Raw genomic sequence first — 15219 nt, 5'->3', positions numbered from 1 at the left:
TGTCCCTTGGATTCATTTTCACAGAAGAAAAAGAGCCTTTATTATAAATCATATAAAATATTGGGAGCAAAACCAGTCCGTGCAGGTTCTTTCAGTATGGAAATAACAAAAGTTTGTTCTAACTCCATGAATGTCTATCAGAGTTGAAATCATAAGTTATTAAATCCTACTGTTCCTGCTAAGTGTAGGAGATTTCCTAATTACAGTATTCTACTGATCCTATTAACTTTTATGAACTCAAGAACAAGTTTGGCTTTCAAGTATATCCAGGTAATTCCAGTGACCTCTGTGGGAGCTCTGCAAATAAAAGACAATATTCTAGTCTCACAAAGGATATAAGACAAGTCCGTACTGGGCTTATATTAGACACACAGACTTGTAGATAAATAAGTTTCTTAGAACCCCTAAGAAATTTGTATCAGAGCAACACAAGGTGTTCTGAAGCTCTTGGGCTGAAGAGGTCCAAAATCAGAAGAAGCTGAGTGTACTGAAGATCCACTTTAATGATCCTCTGTCAGTCCTGGAGGTGACAAAATCMCAATTACAAGAACTGCATGACTATATAGTTGGGTTTTTTTCTTTGTTTTTCAAGTCTTGATCCTCAGAGATTTGATCTGATCTAGTACAATGTAGCTCCAGACTTATGTTTTCTTGGCAAASACCTACTGGCAAAGTTTTGTGTAATGTTGTAATTTTCTTACCTCCTCTATAAAACTGGAAATAGAATTTAACTGTTATCATCTTAAGATAATTTTTCTGGATTTAAAGTGACAATTTTGTTTAATCTAAATATCATTATTCTCCATGTTTTTTAAGAGCAATGTCGTACAATCAATGAGATACAAATGCCTCCTCAGGGAGAAAGATGATCATGCTTCTCTGTGTGCATGTGTTCACAAGCGATCATGTATCTGAGTGTACCCACACACAGACATGTGCATGTATGGAATATAATCCCAATGTCATTAATATTTTAATTTAGAAAACAATGAAGAAAAGTTTCATGCTTTCCAACCTACATTGTTTCCCTCCATGCGTTTGTGTGAATGGAATAATAAAACAGAGCTACTGTATTCATTCTGGAGATTTCTAAATCCAAATTAATAAAGATTCTTTGCAAAACATGCCCTGAGGTCATCCTTGAGTAGACACTGTTGAGACCTCAATGCCAGATTAATTCTCAGGCCAAATGGATCAATTCTTCAAGCTTGTCAGAGATTGTTGGTGTCATAGATGATGATTGATGTCAATCAATCTTTATACATTTCAGTTAGAAATTGAGCAGGGAAAAGGATTCTTCCAGAAATACTGCATATGGAAAAACCCATAGGAAGTTTAAGGCAAGTCAACGGGATCGTGAAGGCCTCATGGATCCCTAAACACATTAACAAAATGCATTACACTGCAAAATTTCMACTACCTCCATAGGAGGAAAAAGTTTGAGGAAGTTATCTCCCYGCTGATCCCTGCAATTCCCTCTGCTATGACTTTAATATTCCTTGGTTTCTAAACTCTTTTCAGCCCATAGCACTTTTGTTCTTAATTTAAAAATACAAAAAAAAAAAAACCAATTTGCTAGGGAAAAGATAGAGGAGGCTGAAAGCTGAACTGACCATTTCTGTCTTCATCACACCCCAGAGTGTGTCAGCTGAGCAATGCAGAGCATGCTGGTAGGAGACAAGATGTTAGTAATGAGCCAAATGAATCCCTGGTGTGACTTCACTCACTCCATTTGAGTTATCCCCAGGATAAATTCGTCTCAGAATACTGAAGACTCYCAAAGTTTTGAGCTGAAGAGAATAGCAGAGCATGGGAAAATGGCAGTCTCTCCCTGATTATTTGAACTGGATTGTGAATCCAGCAAGTCTGGTTCCAAATTATGTTTGCAGCTTGGTTTTGATACAGTCTCTTGAATCACTTTTACAGTTCCAGAAAGTGTGGCATGATCCAGCCAGCAACACTGCATTAATAAGCAATGAGCTATGCAGTCCTGTCAAAACAAGCTCATTAGTAAGTTGGCTGCTGGGTTTTTGCAACCACTAGCTAAACTTTGGCAATATAAACAGGGGCACCTACAGGGAGGTCCCCCAAGCCCTCTGTACTTTAAAAGATTTAAGGGCTTATTTTTGAACATATAAATAGGACTCAGCATCCATTTTCAGTAGTGCAAGTACAAAATAATTTTTCTAAAAGTCTCACAAAAGGTTTATTGCAATAATTATGTAGAAAGTTTCTTCTCATGTGATTAAAAAGGAATCACGTAATATAAACAAACAAAAAAAAGGATATATTGTCAAGCTCATAAAACCTGACTCTGTTTTTTCAGGACTGTAAACAAAGTAAGACACTTTGATGCTCTGATGATTGGATGGTAATTAGAGGGCCACACAAGTTCATAATATATATGAAGAGCATAATACATTAAAAGTCCCTGSTTATGAATAGCTCACTGATGGCTTCTCCAGTGATTCAACCAAGCTTGTCCATGAAAATTAAAGGGTACTGTGCCTRGCCTTTCTTTGCAAGAATTGCAATGACCTACCCAGACTACCCTGGGCAAACACCGGTGACTCCTGTCAGGCACTTCAAGCAAAAGAAGAACTGCTAACAATGACTAAAGTATTTGAGTCTAAAGAAATATTTTTCCATCACAGAAGTTCTGAATGTATTTACTCTTCTTTGCATAGATGTATGCAAATTTTRAAAATATATTTGCATTTGAAGAAAGTTGTTAAATTTTATTTATCACCAGTCTCGGAATTTCAGAGGCCATAGTTATGCCACCCACTGACATACACTGTCTGCATCTAAGGTAGCAGCACCCCAGCTTTTTCTACATCCCCAGTAAAAAGCAGCAGTAGCCTGGGTGGCTTTTGAAGCTGCCTGCTTGGCCAAGAGGCAGGTGAGAATTTTTCTTGCCTAGACTCTGCCTCCAGAGCTCCAGACTTTGCCACCCAAACGCTGCAGTGCCCAGCTACAGCCCATTTGAAAAAGAGCTCTTTCATAGCATCACTTCCACTGGTAATGTCCTCACCCAGAGGATGCCACACCTGTGCTCTGTGAGCAGGCATGGCATTCCTGAATGCATTACCTTGACCTGTGAAAGTCTAATCGCTTGGTTACCTGTCTGCTGTGGAAATTGTCTTCAACAAAAACCCATGGCTTCAGCCTTATTGCTTTCTTTATGTATGTTAGAATGCGATGATTTTAATATGTGGAACCCAACACACCTGTCTGCAATGAGAAAACATTGGTGTCTGYAATTAATTTCTAGGCCCTTTTTCACACTGTGCATCTTCAAAAGCAGGTCCATGCAAGGACCATGGGGGTGAGAAGAACGGATAAAAATCAGCATTGGTAGAAGTCAGAATCTGGGCTTCTGTCCAAGTCCATACTGTACAATCATGTCTAGTTCCTAGGACAGATATCTGTAGAAAAAGGAACTGCAGCCTTTCATTTTCACTGAATTACTCAGAAGCAAAAGTAACAGMATAAACTTTAAAAACAGAAATTAAAAGCACCCTTTTTGAGAAAGGCAGKGACTATTAATACTACTTTCTACCTGCATCCTGGCTGTTACACTGTGATGCCAGCAGTTTTTATCTAACATCCAAACTCTGAAAATGTATATATTTTTTTTTCAATGGCTAGTACCATAAAAGCTTGTATTTTCTTCTATTATGTAAACTTTCCCATTCGGGTGACAGGCAATTTATTGCTGCACTTCGATGGATTGTAATGGCTGCAGTAACTGCGCTGTTAAGTGCTGTTTCTAAAAAGTAGAACTGGCAAAATATTTAATGAAGCATTTGGCTTTCTATGTGACGAGATGAGAGCACCCTGTTGTATGCCAAATCAATCTGATTTTGCACAAYATATCCATTCAAGCAGCAATTCTGGAGGCTGGAGAGCCAGAGGAGCTGAGAGACTAGATTTTCTAGGCTGTACAGAAAAAAAGTACTTCCAGATGTAATTTCCAAGCGCTRCAAAGTTCCATTTGCTGTGGGAGAGGTGGATTTGCAGCAAGATTTGAACAAATTCTGTGGAAGTTCTTCAATCTCTGCTGACAATTGCCAAGATTTTTCTTGAATGTTACTGCTGCTACTATGTGTTTAATACTGYAATATCAATGTTTATCGCTGCTAATTCCCTAGAAAATGTATATCCTGCAATCATGCTCTGCAAGGTGAGACACATGGACTGAGGAAGTGCTAAGAATGAGCAGCTAGTTCCATATTACATGTGCAAGAGTGATGAAAAAATGGTTGGGTTTTTTTTTCTCTTTTTTTTTTTTTTTTTTTTTTTTTGGTTGTGGGAGTGTTTTGTTGCTGTTCAATGCTTCTTTTTGGCCAATTTTCACTCCATGCAGTTGAAAGGCAATTCATTTTCATGCATTTCAAGAATGACAAGGCAAATAATCACCTAGTATTGTTAAGGAAAATATTACAATTATCCCTTCGTGCAGACACCAAAAGTCATCCATAAAATTCTTCCATAAATAGTTGTAAGAAATAGTAGAGAACCATAAAACTCTAGSTACATACCATTCTACTGAAATAAAAGCTGATCCCAATGGGTCCTGGATCCCACAATTATCTCAGATTTCTGGCTGTGAATTGTCATCTCAGGGCAGCCTTTCTTCAAGTTTCTTCATACCAGACTTCGCTGCACGTTATATATGTGCCTGGGAAACACTTGCAGGGCTCTCAAAATCAGCTCTGCTGGGTGGAAAAGCCATGAGAGCAGCTGAGCTCTGACATGGCAATGTCCTCATTCTGAGACAGGAGTAATAACATATTGATTTTAGAGGCAGCACTGTTGTCACCTGTAACCATACTTTTATCATCCTTAAAAGTCTCTCTTTGGCCAAACAATTATTAAATTATAAAATGGGTTTGATATTTTCAGGTGGTGTCTCAGTGCCTTCCCTGATGTGGAAAACCAGCACCAGTGTGTGTGTTGATACACTCAGAGACTGGGGAAGGACAGATCTCCACAGTTTGAACCACAAACTATGCCCTGCTGCCTTGGGGCAAGCAGGATCACAACCTCTGGGAATTTAGAAACCCTTTCCAGACCACGCCTGAGGAACACAGCGCTATGGAAAGGGAAAACATGTGACAAGAGCAGCCACCAAGGCCACAATGGGTGAGTGGGCAGTGTAATGTCATCATGTGCTGCAGACACAACTGACAGAGGAAACAAAGCACTTGGCAGGGGTGGAAATCCAGCAGCAAAAGCAGAAGCAACTCACAGGCATGCTCCCATCAGCAGAYCTTGCTGCTAAATCAATGTATTTTTTTCCTAAGAATAGCAGGAAGGTTTGAAATTGTGACAAAACCTGTCTGAGGCCACCCAGACTGAAGCCATACAAGCCCTGTCTAAGGAATCTTCAAGCCAGGCAACTGCACTGCTGGGTGCTAATAAATCATCTTCCACCTTCAGAGCACAATGGCAACATGCCCTGGGCCAAGGGGGCACTTTGGAGATTACACAGAAACTGCAGCAAAGGCAAATCCTCAAGCAAGAGGGACCCTGGATTTCAGCTGGGCTGTGACTGAGGYTGTGGTAAGGCTGAGTCAACTCCCAGGCTCCTTTAAGCAAACAAAGCAAAACAACATTTTCATAGTGCTGCTACCTCTTGCTCTTTCACATTTCCTAGGATCCTTTYTAAGTTGTTGTTGATTTTCTTTTAATTAGGAAGGAGCTGGTATTTTTCATAGACTCATAAATTTTTAAGTAACTCCTAAACTTAATAAAGTCTTTTCTTCTGCTCCATGTTCATAAAACCTGAATTTAATCAAGCCAAACTGTCCCTTTTTTCCATCTTTTGCACGTGTCCAAAAGAACTTGTGGTACCCTACCTTTGACTAATTCCTTCATAAATGTTCTTTGTAGATGCAACCAATTCAATGATTGTCACCCAAGAGGAAAACATTACTGGATCTGAATTCTCAAAAAGGAGCCATTAAAGACAAACCCATGCCAAGAAGCAGGATAGAAAAAAAGAAGATAAAATACAAAATGTCTGCAAAAATAAAACTTTTACTTTTKTGCAGAAAAGATATGCAATTAAAAKAAATTAAATATGKCTTTCTTTTGAATTTAAATAGCTAACTATATTTTTTAAGAGATTTAAGGTTCTGCTGCATTCTGAAAAGTGATTCCTTATAGTTCTTATAAACATTTCTTTCAGGTGTACCTACAGAATTTAGTCAAAACTGCATGATCMCTTCTGCAGGGTACTTTGTTGTGGGGCTACACACACATTTCATCCCAATGGGGACATATCACACACAAATAATTCACATGGAAGTGGAAAAAGAAGAGTTTTCAGAGGAAAAAAATGGGATTTGATCCTCTCATAAATTACATTAAAAATATCTCATCAAATTATTTTGCACACTGAAGCAGATACTAAAGTAGAGATGCATAAGATTYGGGGGATAATTGGCCAGGAAGGGARCTCATTCTTTTTTTCTGATACAACTTTAGCAGGAAGATTAGACAGTACAGTAAGTCTACAGGTGGGTATCAAATAAATGATGAGGCAAATGATGCCTCTCTAGAGAAGAAAGWTCAAAATGAATCAAATGGCAATAACATAAAGCACCATAAGAATAAATTATATTATTACTTTTTAGAGCATGAATAGAACTGAAAAACAGGAATTAAACACACAAGTAAATAGTGGACAGCTGTTCTCTGCTACAAACACACAATCAAATGRCATAGGTATAACTGGAGTAATGATTCCAATCCAGGCTGAGAAAGTAAATCACCTGAAGGGTACGAATGCATTCCAGAAAATGAAGCTGGAAACAGTTGTGTATCTGTCTGCAGTTTGMATTGGTCTCTGTTCTCCAAACATGACGTTTATCAATCTATTGTGAGCTGTGGGTAATCAGCACTATTTTCTTTTGAAAGGTTCAAACCATTCTCCACGTACATCTAGGCAGGTTACGAAGCTGACATAAAAAATGCAAATATTTCAGGAAGAACAAAATGAATAAGAGTCAAAAGATGAAAGTTAGGAGATGCATTATGAAAAAATAGGCTACTACATTCCCTCAGTCCTACTTCATTCAGAACTGACAACTGAGCTAAATTCAGATTTGCCTTGTTTAAAATCAATAGGTCAAATAAGTTAATAAAGTGCACCTCATCATTACTCAGTGTTTCTGGRTTTGACTTCTATTCTTTATTTCTGGCATCTAACAAACCTTGCCTGCAGCAACAGGACATTTCTCACAACTATAATTGAAGTGTTTTAGGAATTTGTTTCCTAACTGAATAGATTATTAACGCACAGAAGAAATTATGCATTTCTATGCACTCTCACATATTTCTCAATCACTTGTTTCAGCATTGGCATCCCTCAATTTAAGCCTAATAATATCATAAAACATAAAAGATCTGGGATTCTTCTAACTGTCAAGACAGTTTTCTCAGATTGTCTATTCTTTTCTTTAATTATTATTATTTTTATAGACACATAAAACCCTTTGAAAAGCTCCATTGTAAAAAAAAACTATAACACATGAACAAAAGATTTAAATCCTATCCCATTTGTTCCCACAAACATACATTGTCTGATTTGAGTTTCATATTGGTTTGACTAGTATGGTTCCCATTGTATCATGATATACTCTGGTGTGAAATCAAAGCATGTCTGTAATAGGTAGCATAGCCAGAGGGGACTAGAGCAACTTAAAAAACTTAATATCCATTGTTCATTTCAGYTCATCACTTACATTATTAGCAGCAGCTGTTCTATTACAAACCGCATTTTCCTACCCTTTGGGTATGAAATGCTGCCTCTAAATAGCTGCAAAATGTTGATACAGCCTGTTGAGCACAACTGTCTGTTATCTAAGGTTACTGAGGAATCTTGGCAAGGTCCATTTCATCTTCTGTCTTGCAGAAGAGGTTGCAAGTTTATCCACCTATTTATTCACAAGTGACTTTTAAAATATTTTCAAACTTTAATAGAGCTGCTGGTTCACTCCACAGCTCTAGTTAAAATCCTTCTCATTCATATCCCATATAGCTTTGTGGCCCCAACAATGTCTTTTCAGAACATATGTCTATTCTCTGCTATAAACATTAGAGAGTAGCCTTTACTGATTTATCCCACAGCTGAAGCAATATGATATGTTTTCCTATCATTGTACAATTTTCAACACAAAAAGTGGCATGTGGAAATAACTAGAGAAGCAAGAAAAGGAACTGAAGATCCACGCTCTTCTAAGAGACTCCTGAAAAGCTTTCAGTCAAGGGAAAGGAGAAAGAAATGTAATTTAGATCAATTCAGTTTGGAGGTGAAGGTTTGGTAGGCTGTTAGAAGAGATTATACTTAAATCATTTTTCTTTATCCATTTTTAACCTAAATATTTTCATGTCAYGAAATAAAAATTCTCATTGTTTTCTTGAAACCTTCATATTTTCATTTCTATTTTCATTTCCAGCCAAAGATGAATTATAACTAAAGAAGGGAGTTATAAAACTACATGCATCCCAAAATGCCTTGTTTAATAATGAGCCTATAATAATTATACACCCAGACTATCAAAACTGCTGTAGTATTTCCCATCTCTGTCGTTGTGCAAACTTTTTTCCACACAAATGTCTTTTCCTTCCTTGATAGAAGATTTGCTATGCTAACCTTCAAACTGGAAGTAACATTGCAGTGGAAGGAAACTCCCAGATCACCAAATAAAGATTCCTGCTGTCATAGATAACTCTGACAATCTCAGCCATAAATTGTTCCAGATCCACTTTATTCCCATTTGAAAGCCTTTCCACAGCCTCAAAGCTCTCATGGTCAGAAACTTTCCTCCATTATCCAGACTGAACTGGATAATGTGGTGCCTTTCCACCCAGATGTATTTGCAGACAGTGTTCCTATATCCCTTATCGGCTTCCATTGGGTCAGATTAAATAATACTTGCTCTGCCTGTGCAAAATAATACTATTTTTTGATCAAAACAGGAGGATCATTTTAGACAAAAGTTCCTTGACCTAAGTTTCCTATAGCTAAGCAAACCTTTTCACTGTATTCATTTTAATACCCTTTCCCAGTTCTAACTTAGTTGAACTTCCAGCACTATTCTTTTTATACCAGTAATGACTGCCTTGAAAAAGCCAGGTTAATTTGCTCATTAGTTTTTCTCCTCAATATAGGTTCTCCATTTATTTCTAATTTTTTTTCTGATCTCTAAGGACTGACTCTAGGCTAGAAAAGAACCTTCTGACAATTTGCATTATTCTGACAGAAGTAAATTCCCAGAGTCATTTGCACTTAGTTCCCAAGTTCCTCAGTCTGGGCTGGCTACATTCACTTACTCCTTTAGTACTYCGAGTTTCCTCTTGAAATTGTGAATCTTGGCCTCAAAGCTACCTTTGCACCATCTTTGTAAATCAGTAATGTCCAAACTAATATTGCAATGACCAAATACCCCGAGTTCTTGTGGTATCTGTCTTGGGCTACCTGTCTAACTGCATTATTTTCTCACAGCTTCATTCCCTTCAAGGGGCTAAAAATCACCTGAGCCATTGCTTGCTTGATCCCAAGGTTACCTGGTAATGTCCTCTGACCCAATATGAAGGTGAGTCACAAATGTTCCCCACTCCCTTGCACACGTTTTCTAAGCTGCAATCTATAGGTCTGCACCTCAGGGAGCTGCCATCCTCCAAGAAAACTTCATTTTATTGAACACTGAGTAAGAGTTCCATCACTTACCTTCCCTCATACTGATTCACTGTGCTCTCTTCACCCTCTGTTCGTACTCTCTGCTTTTAATACATTGTCATCTTGTTCTCTCCCCAGTCTTTATTCCTTGTTCCATTTTCTTTTCCTCTTTTCTTGCAAAACTGCCTTCTGTTCTTGTTTTCTTTCCTGCCATGTTATCTTCTCTTACTGGTTGCTCATCYTCTCTCTTCAGGACACAAAACATTTTGTCTGTTCCTTAGATAGAAGACTTCTCATTTATCTAAGCTCTACTTCTGCCTTGGCCTGAAGTGTATGTACCTCTACAAAACACCTCTTCAATGGGTGTTTGGCTGTCCAGCACTCTATGTTTCTACAAGTTTTGACCTGCCTTGCAGCTTCCTCTCAATTTTTCTCCTTGCTCTTTTCAAACTCTTCTGAATTACATTGTTAAACAGAGTCTTGAATTTTTTATCCAAGAACTTTGGTGACTTTTCTCATCCAAGAACATGATGTTGCATCCAGCTGGGACCCAGGCACTAGTGGTGTCCTCCATGGATCAGCATTGGGCCCAGTCCTATTCAATATTTTTATTGRTGATTTGGATGAGGGGATTGAGTCTATCCTTAGTGATTCACAGGCAACACCAAGCTGGGTGCAAGTGTCAATCTGCTGGTGATGCCTTAGGATTTTAGCTTCTATATTTTTCATGTGTCTGTAATCCTGGAATTCTTTAGTGTACAACTCAGACTGCATATACAGTACTAAGCTGTTCTTCCATTTTTTAGACAAAACAATTCCTCTCTAGGCCAAAACTCAGGGACTCCTTACTGTCTCAGGTCCCAGGATATGTRAACAACTGGGGGGAGCAAACTTGGAGGAAATTACTTCAGTACTTGAAGCTGCAACTGGAGGATTAACCCCCAGTATACAAATGGACAAAACTTACCRAGCATGAAAAACCTGTGACTGCTTGTCCATTTTGGGTGTAGCCCMTGGGTGGGCTGTGAACGCCCTAAATGTACCAAAAGGCCCTTCAATAAATACAACTGCTTTTTATGTCTTAATTTTGTCTAGCCCCTGTTGCAGGTAGCCAGGTTTAGGCATCACTGCAGGGTAGAAGGGCTCTACAGAGCAGCCTGGACAGGCTGAATATATGGGTCAGGAACTGAAATAAGAGGTTCAACAAGACCAAATGCTGGGTCTTACACTTTGGCCACAATAACCCCAGGCAGTGCTACAGGACAGAGTGGCTGGAAAAACGCCCAGGGWAGAAGGGAACCTGTAGGAAACCAACGATAGGACAAGGGGACGTGGCCTCAAGGGGAGGTTTGGGTTGAACATTRGGAGGAATTTCTATGCAGTAAGGGGGATTAAACTTTGGATTGGACTGCCCAGGGGGGTGGAGGAGTCACTACTTCTGGAAGTGTTTAAGGAAAGACTGGAGGCAGCACATCATGTCATGGTCTAGTTGAGGTGCTGGATCATGAGTAGGATTTGATGATTTCAGAGGTCTTTTCCAGCCTAACTGGTTCTGTGATTCTGTAATTATTTCTGGTGTCATTTCTTTAAAAAAAGTGATTTCCTCATGTAACCCTTCATGGACATTACACTCCTGCTGCTTATTCACACAGTCAATATATAAAACACAAAGCACTTGAATTCCCAGATAAGTCCTGTAACTTGGTGCTCTTTGGGCTCTCTTAGTCACGAGTCACTTTGATTTCTACTACTTTTCTCTCCATTTCAACAGCTGAATATTCATTAGCAGCAATTAAAGACAGGAAACTTAACTCCCTCAGCTACAAGGCCTTTGACCTTTCACCCCACTCAAGTAAAAAACTGCTTTTAAACTAGAAATGATAACTAGAACTTCTCATTACCAACAGCAATCAAACCAGTGAACCTACAAATAATGAAGTGAACCTAATAAACCACTAAGCAACAAAATATGCCAGTTAATTTATCTCCAAAACACAAGAACTTCTTCCACTACCACGGCCAGTCCCACCCAGACATCCCTGTTTACTGTGCTTCCAGCAGTGGGGTTTTTTTATGATATGGAAAAACAAAGTGTAATACAGAACATCCAAAACAGTTGGGTTTTTTTTTTTTTCCATACATTTCTTTATTAAACAGGTAAATACTGACTTCTATCCAAATTTTCAGCTATGTCTCAACAGCAAGCACAGGAGATACCGTGGATTCAGAAGTTCAACYGTGTGATAAAAAATATTATGAAGATAATGGTAAGTGACTTTTATAACAACCATAGTTTAAATAAGGGCTGTTACCACTACAGAGAGAAAACAAGTGACTTTGGTGACATCTTTGTGCATACAAATGAGAAAAAAAAAATAGCCTAAGGCCCATTTAGTTTATTTATTATTGYCATCTAAGCCATTATGAGATGCTGTGACTTACCACATAGCAGAGTCACACAGTGCAAATGTCATGAATTCTTTTCCCTTCCTAATTCAAAATTAAGAACATTAAAATGCATTAAATTCAAGACATTATAATTTAAAGAGAGATTTTATAAAGTCTCTTTGGTAGTCAAGGCTATATTGGTATTTCCGTCCTAGTTTTTAAGTGCTTATAAARCAGCCATAAATACTGCTCATTTTGGAACCTGCTACCCAAGTTTTCAAGCCACAACTGATCACTCATTATAGCTTTTCCTGAAAATGTGAATCGGATCAATCTTTCATCTGAGTGGGGTGAGTTTTTGAATGTCAATGATCAGAAGCAGTGCACCAGAAGGATAGAACAAATACATTATAATKAAGTTTTAATGTAAAACAGAACTCYATTAAAATAATGCTCTTTGCAGCCTGCAAGAAAACAAAACCAGAAGCCAAGCCAATTGCTACAGTTTCTCAATATATAGGATACATTTGCAGGTTTTGGAAACAAATTAAAAGCCAAGCCAGTAAAATGGTGAGGACATCTTTAGCTTAAATCACTGCTATTCAACCTCCTGGCTGCTGCAGCYCCTCCAGCTGCTGGGGAGCTCTGTATCCTCCAAAGCTGGAAGCAGGCAGGCCAGGCATGCTCAGAGCACCTTTCTTCTGCATTGAGTTGTCCTGGATTCAACAGAGCAGTCACAAATGCCACTTMCCAGTGCCTGACCACTTCCTAACTGGGTTTCTCCATATTTTGAACCCACTCTACTGGGTGGATTAAAAGAGTGGCATGAAGACTTGTATTTACAAGTTTTTTCATGTTGTTCTTTTTTTAAAAATGTTTTGGTTTTAGTTTTTTGGTTTTTTTTATTTTTTTTTTTTTTTTTTTTTTTTTTTACTTTTCATCAGACTGTTACAGCAGTTCCAGAAGTAAAGCTGTGTTGAATTTTTTTTTTTTTTTTTTACTTTTCATCAGACTGTTACAGCAGTTCCAGAAGTAAAGCTGTGTTGAATGAATTCAAAACCATCTAATAGAGGTCAGGAGAAGAGGATAGAATTATGGCCATCTGCAACACCCTCACCTGTTTGTCCCCTTTATTGTGCTGCTCACAGACCTGCTCAGTCATAAGGGAAAAATTATCTYAGTGATGCATAAATAAAACAAAAGTCACCAAACAGATATATCTGCAGCTGGGAAGAGGACATTTGTGTCACCCAACTCAACTTAGAAACACATTTTGCAGGAAGACACACTAACTCTTAGGAAATCCTGTACAGTTCTTACAGGGGACCTCAGGTCAAAAGTCACAGACCAAGCAAGGGACAGAAATTTGAAAAAATTGTCTCACCAAAACTTGTGTGCTTATTAATACTCTTTCTATAATTGCTGTGTATTGCTGTTGGCACTAAGAGGTCATGGAATGAGTTTGGTCTCCATYGTACCCAGTGCTGCCTGGATGTAAWGAAAATAAGGGCCATGGCCAAAGAGCTCGCATTTCAAATCCACTGATCAAAGTATACACCAGCAACAATACTCAAACTTTCAAGGCTTATTAACATCAGAAACAAAAAATTCAAAAACCTTTTAGAACTGAGCAAGATGATCTTTTGACTCTGAATCTGGATTAGTTTTCAGTTTGGAAAAGAAATGTATTTTAATAAAGTCAAGAACACTTTCTGCTCTCTATGGAGGCATGCATTGAAGTGATTAAAGAATGGCTCTGTGGGATAGTGAGCTTTCAACTGAATAGGTGAAGAATCTTATTCTGACATCTTTTGAAATGGAACAGCAGCTTGGATAAATTGATATGTCTCACGAAAATATAACACCACAGTTAATTAACACTTTCTGAAGCAAAAAAAGAAAAGTGTGCTTGATAAATAATACAGTTTCAGGACAGCTTTCATGGGGTTTTATAATCACCATTTGCAAATACAATGTGTGTCTTATAAATAGATCAATATGGCCCTAAGAAATGTTGCAATGTAGGGCTAACCAAATTATTGTTGTGGATATAYTCTCTTGTTTATTGCCCTTTTTTCCTGTTTGTGGTTCATTCTTGATARTAGTTTTAGTAGACAGTAGTTAACTATTTACATTTCATAAACTATTTACTTTGTCTTTAGATTACTTAATGTATTCAGTTGTTTACAATTATTGTTGCCATTTCTTGCCCAGATGTGTATTTGTTTTAAACCGAGCTCTGAACAGTTTTACTATCACCCTGCAGCTATGAAATGTGTTTGCAAGGTTAGAGAAGTTGTAATATTGAGAAAAGTAAATCAGATTTCAACSATTTTTCTTTTCAGAAGAAAAAAACTAAATTCACAAATGTCACAAAATGGTAGAAGAGCTGCCCAGAATGCAGAATCCTCTTTCTATAGGGAGATTCCTTCAAATTCTTTCAGGTTCAAGGACCTGTGTATGCACAATTTATTTACATATTCTCTGCCCCACTCTTCCTTCAAATGAGGATAAGGCTTCCTTGCTCTTCTTGTTCACCCATGCAGCCTTTGTGCCACTTTTGCTAGATTTCCTACTTGTCAGGATGGACCATTCTAGATCTTGGAGGAGGTGATCTTGAAAATCAACCAGTTTTTAGGGACTGCTCAGCTATTCAGTGCCGTGTCCCACGGGATTTTACCAAACATTTCTTTGAAAAACAAAAAAAAAAACAGTTCTGAAGTTCAGAATTGTGATACTGATTTTTGCATTTCCCCCACCTCTAAGGACTTTGAGTTCCACAGCTCACAGTCACCAAAACCAAGGCTGCCCACACCTTTCACAGCCTTGACCAGCTCCTCCCTGTGTGTGCGTACCAGGTCTGCCAGGGTTCCTCCCTTTATTGGCTCTTCTACCACCACTGTCATGAATTCACCATCCCTGCCCTCCAGAAGCCTCCCAGACCGCTCATGTCCTGCTGTGTGGTGTCCAGCAGATATCAGGATGGTTGGAGTCTGTCATGAGGACCATGCAAACATGAGACTTCTTCCAGCTGAGGGGTTCGTCTGTTCTTCCCAGTCAGGCTGGCAGTAGCAGGCACCCCACTCTAAAACACCCACATTATTGCTCCACTAATCCTAACTCACATGTCCTGAGCTGTC

The sequence above is a fragment of the Malurus melanocephalus genome, unplaced genomic scaffold, assembly GCF_030028575.1.
Source record: "Malurus melanocephalus ecotype Western Australia unplaced genomic scaffold, MMel_1.1 scaffold_225, whole genome shotgun sequence".
In the NCBI taxonomy this organism is placed as follows: domain Eukaryota; kingdom Metazoa; phylum Chordata; class Aves; order Passeriformes; family Maluridae; genus Malurus; species Malurus melanocephalus.
This window is presented reverse-complemented; position numbering follows the sequence as displayed.